Genomic DNA, 12,191 nt, shown 5'->3' with positions numbered 1-12,191 from the left:
AAACACCTTTTAGCATTGTGTTTTTCTTATTTAACCATCCTTTTAACTTTGGTATTTTTAAAGTAGCTTGCAAGCCAAAAAAGTTGACAAGATTTCCATACACAGGGTGTAATGAATGGTTTGGGTGAATCACCAAATCCAAACCCTATGGGCGACTTTGGAGCAATACAAAAAACAACTTTCACAAATGCAGCCACCCACAGCAACCAAGCAAACAGAAACAAATCATTTTAAATAAGGGCTGGGGTCAGCAACAAGTGACCACTAGTTGCTAAACGTGGCCATATCCAGTCACACAACAACCCTGATTACACAAATATGGAGTGACTTGCCAATGAGGGAGATGACAGTAGAGTGCAGGTGACAGTCCGATGCTTACACTTTCACCACAGATGGCAAACAGCTCACACTGCTTCTCCTTCTTCTCGTACAATATGCAATACTCTCCTTCCGGAATATTTCATGCGAAACACAAAATGTAAAACACTAAATGCAGTACCCCATGAATGAAAGGTACTATGGAATTGCTATTGGTAGGAACACCAACATCATAGTACAGCAACTGTACTATGCAGCATCTCCTCCACGCATCACTTCAAATTGAGAGATTTGGGACTATTAACAACACATTTTATATAACCCATACTGATACTGTCAAGGTATTTAAAAAAATATTTCAAATGCCTCCACAAAATCATTTTACATGTGTATAAATGAAGTCCAAAAACAATCATATAGTAAAATCATACTTAAAATGTTACAAATTAAAATATAATTTCCATATACAAAATTATCTGTAGCAAGCTCTGTTTCATTACCATTACAAGTCATGTCAATTTGATCTTAATAGGTATAAAAAAAAAAAAATAAATAAAAAAAGATCAACAAGCAGAACAATCACTGTACCAAGTTCCAGTCATCACAGGGGATCATTCTTGGAATTCGGCGCTACAAATTTTCCGAAAAATCCTCAAAGATATGTGCACTGAATGCAGCTATAATTACTTTCTACTTTAGTTAATTCAGTCAGGAAGTATAGCACATTCTTGTGACACACTAAACCTTTTGTTTAAAGGGAATTAAATGTAAAGTGGGTAAAAGACAGGCTAAGACATTCTCTAGGAATTAACATTTCGTGTGCAGAAGTCAGGTGAGCTCTTATAAACATCACATGGCTGGTTGACACCAAACATTCTCAAAAAGGATCAGATAGTTGGTTGACATTCCCACGGTCGTATCGCAGAGTCATCAAAACTGCTAATTCATAAACATACAATGCAGTGCGCAAAATAACCAAGCCACGAGTAGCCTATACCGTTGAGTACACAATGTCCTGTCACAATGGTACAATGATCTTTTCAGGGCACAATGCCCGGGCGTTACCAGCTCTCTAGTCCAGATTTACTAGCATTGAACTGCATTATTCAGCATGATCAACAGATTTATCAAACAGATATAGCAGTAAAGGAAATATATACACTTAGATTTAATAAAAAGGTATGTTTTACCTTGTTGTTTTTGTACTCTGAAGTGCAACTGAAGAGCCAAGATTACTTCTGCTAATCACGCTGAAACCTGTCAAGAGGCTAATGTTTTTAAAGTACATAAATGTTATCCCAGATTTGAGATTATATTGAGACAAAATCAGAGTGCACTGCATCAAGAGACATCGTATGGGTCCTTCACTCCTACATCTAACTGCATGTGAGTTACTACATTTTACACAATCATTGCGCTCAAATCATAAAGATGTACACATATACATGCAAATAACTGCCTTTATGACCATGAAACTACTGAAACTGGTTATACGCTGTGCAGATTTAGTTAGGTACAGGTAGTGTCTGATTTCCATGCTCTCTGATATTGGAAGGAAATCATAAAGCTACCAAATGTAGCCAGATACAGTTGGAGAGCCAAAGCCAATTAAAAATAAAGATTACTGTAATTTTACTCATTAGAAATGTCCACTCACTTTGCTCGAACATAAACCAGTGTAGCTTTTAATAAGAGTGATACTCAAACTCTGCATGATACACAAACACAATTACAAAACCACACATGCTCCTTCCTTTTTTTTTTTCTTTCATATGTTCACCCACATCCAGAAGGCAAAACAGTACTTGTTGCTTTACAGGGGAAACAACGGATGTAAAAAAAAAAAAAAAGGAAAAGGGTAAGTGCGAAGAGACTGAGGAAAAACTGCCGCACCGACTGCAGTAAACTCTGATTCGCTCTACTCACCTTCACTCTATGCAGTATTAAATGAATCTTTTAGAAATAGGAGCGATGGAAGGATAATGGGTTTGAAAATGACAGACTGAATGATGGACAGAATAAATATGACCTGGAAAGAATGCAGAAAATTACATGATGTACTAAAGAGTAGAATGACAAAGCATGAGGGTGTTCAGATAAAAAAAAAAAAAAAAAGGATTAAGTGTCCAGCAGAGAGAGAGAGAGAGAGAGAGAGAGAGAGGGAGGAGAAAACGCACTTTGACAAAATGAACAGAAAATCGTGAGGTTGAGAGTTAGATGTGACGCGTGATCCTGCAGCTCCCTCCTCGTGAAATGCCTGTCACTGCAGTCTAGACTGCTTCTTAAATGAAAGCACCGGCAAGAGCAGGCTGGCCAATCCTGTTGCGCTTAAAGCAGCCAGCTTCACCGACTGGACAATTCTGAATGGGTAGAAAGCGTGATAGGGGTGAATAAACCAATGACAGAAGCTATTGGTATAGGGGAGGTGGGGGAATGCAAATTTCCAAAGCAGGAAAGGCATGTCGGCACACCAAGGACATTCAGTGGTGTTTACAGTGCTGACACTGCTACAGTCGCATTATGTCTCTCTTAAGACGGACCACGGCAGAACAATAACTAATAAAGGAGTTTGTATCCATTAGGAAATGCCCGATCTCTCATGGGCACAAGAGAGAGTACCCCACACCCCCTTCACAGCACAATGAGCAAACATGAGCATTATGAAATAACTCTTACGGCATGACCGATTATTCAGATTAGCACCATGGTGGCATTATTGGTGTGGAATTAAATGCAAAATAAATCCAAAGCACAAACGAGAACCATTAAACAATTGCACAATTGCATTACATCAAAAATATGCACCAAAAACATTAAACTTCTAACAAGTTCAAGTTACATCGGATTCATTACACATTCGTTTGTTATACCAGTATAACAAACGATTGGCATTCTCTTTCCAAACGTGGAACAATTGTTCCTTTCACGGGGATGATATCATTATCACGTGCCCCCTCCTTCACTGCCCACTACTTCAAATCAAAACAACTGTTGGGACATAAACTTGGACGACTACCTCTTCAACAGATTACGCTCACTGCCCATATCAGAGCATGAAGTCTACGCAATTTCATGCATTGCATTCGATCCAAAACCGCAAAACCTGAAGAAACAAGGTTCTGCTCTCTGACGCAGCTGGGGATGCCTGCAGCAATCACAGTGGTTCTGTGACACTAGCTGTCAAAGCAACAATGCTAGTGACAGTCCATCAGACACTGTCACATTGATTCAGGGTCATACCTTTCACATTGATTCATTGGCTATGACTGAAAGAGCACATGTGCCGGAGGTAGGGCCAAGAACATTCTATGAAGCTTCTATCCAGAAAAGAGTTCTGTATTCACCAAATCATATTAGAAGTTTCAAAACCAATTGTATTACCCAGAGATGTCATCTACAGAAGTGCCCCAAATATGGTGTGGGAAGGCTGCCTGGCTCAGCTACTCCCCTCACATGGATTTGTCAGGGTTTACAAAAGGCACATCTTGTGATCATCAGCTATTTTAGCTCTGACTCGTCCTTTCAACTGAGCTGCCTGTTTCACAGTAGAGATAGTAACGTGAGAGCGCCAACAATTAACACTACACCTCAAAAAGCAGTAGTGAGTATTGCTCCTGGAACTTACTTAGGATTTTTTTTTTTCTTATTAAAACACAGCTACAAATGAACCCCCTTTGTCAGTACAAATGTAAAACTCTATTTCAGTAAAGTAACCTCCATACAAATTTAGTACAGAGATGTAATCGATCAGAACGCACAACATCCGGAATAAACCATTTGTTTTTGATCTTATTTATACAGTAAACAACTGATGATTTCATGTGTTGACTTTCAACATCCCCAATTGGCAACTGATGGATGATGGTGGGAATTGGCAGGTAACCAAACTGGGAGGAACACTAGAGGAAAGGTTTCTTTATTACATCATCTTAGTTTCACAAGTTGCACACTAACATTCAGAACCAGCCTTGTCCATCAATGTACAACCAGTAATGCAACACTGGCAAATATTCCTGCCAGAGAAAAATTCTAAAGTCGACTGCATTGAATCTCCTTTGTCAAAAAGTCCAAGAATATGTGTTTCACTTGTTTAAGAGCACATCAGGTGTACTGAACAGCATGACCTTGCTTAATGCATTTTCATTGAATCTCCTTGCAAAAACATCCTTTCCCTTCAGGGGAAAACAAAAAAGGTCCTTTCTACTCCCTACTGCTCTGTCCTACTTTCATACACTGAAAGTGCACCTTGTGAAAGGTAAACAAAAAAAGCAAAGGTACATCGAAGCGCTTTAATTCTGGCAGCAGCAACACTGTAGAGAAGTCAAATCAGGTTTTATAATTCCTTGCCAAAAACATGATTTAGTGACACTATAATTCAAATAAATCAGAGAAAGGAATTTACTGTGGCCATTCATATAGCCTGAGCAAACTTTTTTTTTTTGGTTCTCATAACCTTTACTCCACTATGATTCCATGTACCTCGCTTTTGATCAAGCTTGTGTCAGATTAGGACGGCAGCTATAAACTATTTTAGTAATCGAGTATTCTACCTATTATTCCAATGATTAATCGGATTAGTCGTATTTTTTCTTAATTAAAGAGCAATACTAGATATACAAGAGATAAGACGGGTCTCTTAAAATGAACACGTTATTTGTTTTTTTAGGAAGAAAATTACATTTTATTGTTGAAATTACATACTAGGATATTTGTGAAAATGAAACCCATTTACTGACTATTTCTCGTAAACATCCAACATTTCTAGTGCAGAAATAAAGTCGGAATCGCGAGGAAGGAAAACTTCGGCAGGCTTCCATCTAAATCTGCTCCTCCTTGTTTACTTACAGTTCCTCCATTTTTTTTTTATTCTGCAGTGTCTTCCGTGTTTACCTGTCCAGCGCACTCCCGAGTTTAGTGGGTGGTGAGTCAGTAATAATGCTCCGCGGGGAAACACAGTGTGCAAATTTCCTAAATGAAGCATCAAGGCAAATAATTTGCCTTGTTGATTTGTTGTAATCGACTTACTCTAGTTACTCGGGGAATTGTTTCAGTTGTTGTAACCGTCATCTGTACATTATCAAAACATAGGTGGTAATCTGTAACTTGATTTGCTGGGGTGGCACTCATCTTTTCATAAATGTGGATATAGTAAATCTTTATAAAGATATTAAAGATTAGACACAAATCAACAATTATGACTATAAAGTGTTATAGGTACACTACATGCACCATTGTAGGTAAACGGTATCTACTATAGGCACAAAATGTGAGTGCTTAAGAGCATCCCCTCCAAAACAAAAGAAAAACAGCAAGCAAGAATGTATATAGAGGAGGTTTGTTGACAAAAAGACAAAGTTTATCAAATTGAACTTCCTTTGATTGAGAGGCATCAAGAAAGACAAACTTAACAGCTTCGCGTTTCAACGTTAAACGTCACATGACCTCTGGGTCTAACAAACCGTAGTCATGTAATAACAGGTGTCCCTGTCGAATGGAGTGGTCACCAGTTCCAGTTAAGCTCGTCACTCTAAACTGAGCACTGGCCCATTTGTCATTTTGTTCAGCATGTCAGCATGGCTTCTCATTACTGGCTTCACAATAAAAAGGATGACCAAACAGGAGCATGGTATTAAGCCTCTTTCAGACTTTAATACAAATTCTGTGCATTACAGTATGCCATATTTGTTAAAGAGAATTGTTGACAAATTTATATATCATATCATGCATAAGCTGTCTGCATATGCAATACAGTAACTAACTGGAAGCTACACATGGCTGTGGAACAACTGACGAACCATGGGATGAGTGCTGACTGGAGCACAAGTGTGAAACTCCTAACAAATTGCAATAAAGCAGGCAGAGTTTGAAAAGGGCTGGTTATGAACTGGAATGGAAAATCACAATCTACACAACCCACTGCATCCTCTATCAAACCTCTTTGTGACATGAGCCTACAATAGATTTTCTCCTTAGGCTAAAATGCACCGCCCACAAACCTCACATTTGGTGAAGTGTCACCAGTATGACAGATTCAGCTTTTAACATAACATGAATGTGACACTTCTGTCTCACCGTCCAAGTTCAAGATTCAGAATTAATCTGATTTAAACAGTACTCCACAGCACCAACAAAACAGAGAGAGAGAGAGAGAGAGAGAGAGAACTTAAAGTTATGCATCATATCACATTCCTGCTTACGGGCATCCAAAGCCAAATATATAAAGCAGGTGTTATTATAACTACATAATTTAATGCAAGATTTTTTTTTAATTGCCGACACCTTGGTTATCATTTTCCTTAGGGCACCAAGATTACTTTCTGAACCTAGAGCATCTCCATCACCACTCATTATCCTGAATGAAGTGAGGTAGTGTCTATAAAGAGAAGCGAGTTAGTCACTTCCTGGCTTCAACATCAACCTGAACATCATTCTTCCCTACAGGGGATATTGAATTTCTCTGCAGTGTAGAACTACATGTTTGTCAGTAAACCTGTTCAAAGCGGTCATGCTGACATTAAAACTATGCTCCAAAATCCCTAGAAACCCATGTTGTGCGATTCTGCTAATTTTTCCCAGACTTGGTCACTGATGGAATCACATCACACTTAGACATCTCTCTAAAGCCACGCCAATATGCACAGAGTGCAGTGGAACACCAGATCCAGAACGCTGGGTGAAGAGTTCTGATACAAATAAGCACCAGACACTAAAATCACCTCAATCTCTAATCTATATAGAGATAAATCATGTCCTTAATATGAATTGATCATAATTTATACATTACCCAACAGACAAATGCCCAGAAAACCCAGAATAACATTGGCTAATGCATTAAAGAAAAACCTTCTATGTAAATGAATTACCTTGCAAGCAGCAAAGCAAGTTTGGCATCAGCTTTCACACCACTCAAATCTCCTCAGCAATGAACATTGTGATCAGTCTTGTCAGTGTTCTTGCTTGGGCAATCTCTTTCCTGACCCTTTTCCCCTTTGTATGGTCTTCACTTTATTTTTGTAGCCACAGTACAAGGAGAACATTTGGTCAAAGATCAAGATTTAATAGCCATTCATAATCCATAAAAATCACCCATTCAATTAATAAACAGTTTAGCCAAACTGTTCTGAATCTTTGGTCAGATTTCTGCCTCCATTGAATATACAAGTACATCTCAATGAAGTAGTATATCATTAAAAAACTGATTAATTTTAGTAATTCAATGCAAAACCTGTATATTATATAGATTCATCTCACACAGATTATATATTTCAGTTAGTTTAGAATTAGTTTTTCTTCTAATTCTGATGATTATGGTTTACAGCTAATGAAAACCCAAAATTCTGTATCTCAGAAAATTTGAATATTGTGAAAAAGTTCAATATTGGAGACTTGTGGTGTCACACTCCAATCAGCTAATTCAACCCAAACACCTGCAAAGGTTGCCTGAGCCTTTAAATGGTGTCTCAGTCTGGTTCAGGCTACACAATCATGTGGGAAGACTGCTAACTTCACAGTTGTCCAGAAGACGACCATTGACACCCTGCACATGTAGGGTAAATCAAAAGGTCATCGCTAAAGAAGCTGCTGTTTACAGAGTGCTGTATCCAAGCACATTAATGGAAAGTTGAATAGAAGGAAAAAAATGTGGTTGAAAAAGGTGAAACGAAGCCCATTCAAGAATTTAGGGGAGATTCACAAAGAGTGGACTGCACTGGAGTCAGTGCTTCAAGAGCCACCGCACACAGACGTATCCATGGGCTACAACTTTTATGTTACTTTTGTCAAGCCACTCCTGAACCACAGACAACGTCAGAGGTGTCTTACTTCGGCAAAGAACAAAAAGGACTGGACTGTTGCTCAATGGGCCAAAGTCGTCTTTTCAAATGAAATAAAATAAAATTTTGCATTCCATTTAGAAATCAAGGTCCCAGAGTCTGGAAGAAGAGGGGCACGGAATCCAAGTTGCTTGAGGTCCAGTGTAAAGTTTGCACAGTCAGTAGTGGTTTGGGAAGTCATGTCATCTGCTGGTGTTGGTCCACTGTATTTTATCAGGACCAAGGTCAGCACAGATATCTACCAGGAGGTTTTCTGCTAACAAGCTTTGAGATGCTGATTTTATTTTCCAGCAGGATTTGGCACCTGCCCACACTGCCGAAAGCACCAAATGACCATGGTGTTGGTGTGCTTGACAGGTCAGCAAACTCACCCGACCTGAAGCTCATAGAGAATCTATGGAGTATTGTCAAGAGGAAAATGAGAAACAAGAGACCAAAAAATGCAAATGAGCTAAAGGCCTCCATCAAAGAAACCTGGGCTTCTATACCCCCTCAGCAGTGCCACAGATTGATCACCTCCATGCCACGCTGAATTAAGGCAGTAATTAAAGTAAAAGGAGCCCCTACCAAGTAGAGTACATATACAGTAAATGAACATTCTTTCCAAAAGGCCAACAATTCACAAAAAATTATTTTTCTATTGGTCTTATGAAGTATTCACATTTTTGGAGATACAAAATTGGTGGATTTTTGTTAAATGTGAGCCAAAATCATCAAAATTAAAGGAAATAAACACTTTAAATATATCAGTGTGTGTGTGTGTGAGATTAATCTATTTAATGTACGAGTTTCACTTTTTGTATTAAATTACTAAAAAATTAATGATATTCTAATTTGAGATGTACCTGTATATGGATTTACATCGTTTAAAAAAATGAAAGAAATAAAGACTGGGGGCAAAAGTTTTTCCCTTAACAATGATTAGCTGTTGCAATGCTCTATAGCTCAGTATATTTGCCAGTTACTGTGCTATCAGGGTGTTATCTTCTCTGGCGGCAACATGACCCATGGGCGCTGGAAATAGTCCTGTCATAGACTATCTAAAGGAAAACCCAGCCAGCTGTCCATGCACATACTTACCTCTTGACTGTAATACATATACTCGACCAGGAACACATGCACACAAACACATTCACACACAGCCAAAAAAATACACTATAACACCACAGACTACACCGCTCAAGCCCACCTATCACCCTTGCTCTAATCAAGTTCCTAGAGGCAATTTGATATTTATAGATGAGCACTTGGTTGCCTCACCATGATAATTGTGCTATACAGACACAAAATGAAGTGTGCTTGAAAGTTCTAAGCATTAGCTTAAGGTTTACAGAAAATATACTTGCACATGCCACCTGTCATCACAAAAGCAGATTATTTCCTTACCAAACACCATGCTATCAAAGTTTAAACAATGCATGCATTTGTAATAAATCTGAAGAAGTAAACAGCTACAGGTTGTTGTAAAATGCAGGGCAGATTCTCATAGGACGAAACAATCATACCAAGTAATGGTTTTGTTTAAGTCGAGTATCGTTATGTGGTTGTCTGTCAAGTTCTAAAAGCAGGGTTTATTGTACATAAGTATCTTATATTGTGAGCACATACTCTTGCCGTTCCAGTATTGTTCTACAAACATAATGTACAAATTATTAACTATTACACATTCAAATGTCAGTAGTTACATGTAAACTTCCTGAGCCAAGTGACTTATAGTGAGAAAAAAAAAAAATAGAACCACTGTCATTATTCTATGATTAAATACTATTCTATGATTTTTTTCGTTTTATGCTGTACTGAAAATGCTGGCATATCACTGTTCACTGTCTAAACTAAGAAAGAAAATAAATAAATAAATAAATATAAAATAATTATAACTACAGTAGAACTAATTTTTACATTTTGATTTCTTTTTTTTTTATATTTTATTTAATATATATTAAATATTTGCTTGTTTTGTTAGGCAAATATGTTACATGTAGACTTTCCTTGCTCTTTCACAAAATAATAATAATTCACATCTATCCAGCTATAAAGATTACTATAAAAGCTTGACATTAATATACTAAGACTATTGTCACCACCTTATGATAAAATTAAAGAAAATCCTTACCAAGAAGACTGTACACGGTCATCCATTAGTTAAAAGACATTTTAAAGAAAATTGCCATACATTACATTCTCAAAACATGTCAGTGTTACATACTGTATTATATTTTACATTATTTAGTGAAAACAATTAATTTGAATTAATATTGTGGCCATAATAAGCACAGAAAAAGTAGGCATGAACTGGAACTACAACACTGGAATGATTTCATTTGCTCTATAATAAACACAAAAGCATCCATTTGTGAACAAATTTGGTTTTATAAGATTAACATCCCAATGTTTGAGCCCATGTTATTTCACCTGCTTAATGTCACAGCCTTTGCTATGATAGCTTGGATCACTTTGCTAATTTTAGCCACCCAGAAACCTCAGCGTTACAAGCACAGTTAGCTGCAGTTATCAGACACAATTTATAAAAAGTAAACCATCCAAAATAAGTGACATGATATCAGTTAACTTTTAATATTAAGGTAGCTACAGATCTGAACAGCTACAGTGCTTTTGATCGCATTACCAGGCAAAAAGACACATGGTTACACAGGTGTCTCATTAAATTTACTTATACTGTAGCTCTTCTGCATATTCTTCCTAGGTTATTGGTATTTTCTAGGCAATACACAAAATACACATTATCTTTTGCACCTAAAATGCATAGGGAATTCAATTAAGGTTGCCTTTCCATCAATAGTTTCACAGAGCCTGATGTAATCACTAAGGATAATACATATATGAAGACAATCTTCCAAAAAAAAAAAAAAAACTTACTGAAAACGAGCACAATCTAAATCTAGCCCCAGTTTCCTGGACACTGGAAACTTTTATCCTCCAGAGAGACAATATCCTCTGTAGACATATCTACCAGTAAACTTTTCTCCAACGTCACACAAAAATACATGTTCACCTTGTGTTCTACAAAGATTTTGTATTAGACGGTAGAGCACACCAGGATTCAGAATATTACCCATAGTCCTCCATGAGGTTGTGTTTAACACAAAGTAAACTGCATACATTAAAACAAAATGCCTGAAGAGCATTTTGGTACTTACATCTTGGGGAAAAACAATGCATGATCAAGATAAACAGCAATATGAACATGAAACTGTAGGTTAAAATAAGATATATATATATATATAAAACTTAAACTGCTGGTTCTAGCCAGAAATATTAATCTAGACAATTCTGTGACTCTTATGTCTGCTCAATTGACGGTTTGCATTATTTTCATATTTACCCATGATACCAAGGCAAGAAATGCAAATTTAGAATGCGTAGATTTATGAATATGATACCGTTTGCATGATGGTGGAAAATCTTGACATGAATGATGGAGAAATTTGCACAACTAATCCATGGCACACCTTCCAGTAGAAAAGAGTTACTACTGGCAACTTTTCAGCATTTCTGGTTTCCATGTTTACATGTTCACTTTTAAATCACTGCCCTTACATTGTGTTGACAACATAAGGCACTGGTGTACTGTAGGGAAGAAGAAAAAAATAGTTTGTTGCCTAGTACAACACAAATTTCTCACCAGTGTATAATCTTAATAGATCATGTCTGGTCCTGCGAGAGTAGTTAATCACCGGAAAATAATTAAGCCACATATTCTCAGCCTTTTAAGGAATTTTTCTATGTTTAGAGTCATTTTAACCATAATATTTGTGGTTCGAAAATAAATCATGGCAACACAAATTCTCGCTCACATAATGTTTCTATAAATTGCAATTCCTCTGATGTTCTTGTGCTTCAGAAAGTATAAAAAATACACTGTATTTACCAGAACGCTACTATCAATGAATTACCAGTCTTCCAGTGTGGCAAAATGTGCAGCTTGGCCTGTGGGGGGAAAACCGCACTGACAGAACAGTGTTGTCAGGGATACACACAAAGCTGTGGAGTGAAGGAGAGGGCACTGGAATTCAAAGGATA

At 37.3% G+C, this 12,191-nt stretch overlaps 1 protein-coding gene and 1 long non-coding RNA gene across 6 annotated transcripts in view; both read right to left on the bottom strand.

The window, feature by feature from the left end:
* LOC310732916 overlaps positions 1-12,191 on the bottom strand; it is a 302,995-nt gene that overhangs the window by 280,686 nt on the left and 10,118 nt on the right. The gene's annotated exons all lie outside the window — the stretch shown is intronic.
* slc20a2 (solute carrier family 20 member 2) overlaps positions 1-12,191 on the bottom strand; it is a 30,349-nt gene that overhangs the window by 16,238 nt on the left and 1,920 nt on the right. For 2 of the 5 annotated variants that reach the window (XM_083553663.1, XM_083553665.1), the window contains exon 1: positions 2,245-2,428. The exons of the other annotated variants lie outside the window; for them this stretch is intronic. The gene's annotated coding sequence lies outside the window, so the exon portion shown is untranslated. Of the gene's footprint in view, positions 1-2,244; positions 2,429-12,191 lie in introns of those variants that run through there. 5 annotated transcript variants of the gene reach the window in all.

Source organism: Silurus aristotelis (genome assembly GCF_946808225.1).
Source record: "Silurus aristotelis genome assembly, chromosome: 11".
NCBI lineage: Eukaryota > Metazoa > Chordata > Actinopteri > Siluriformes > Siluridae > Silurus > Silurus aristotelis.
This window is presented reverse-complemented; position numbering and strand designations above follow the sequence as displayed.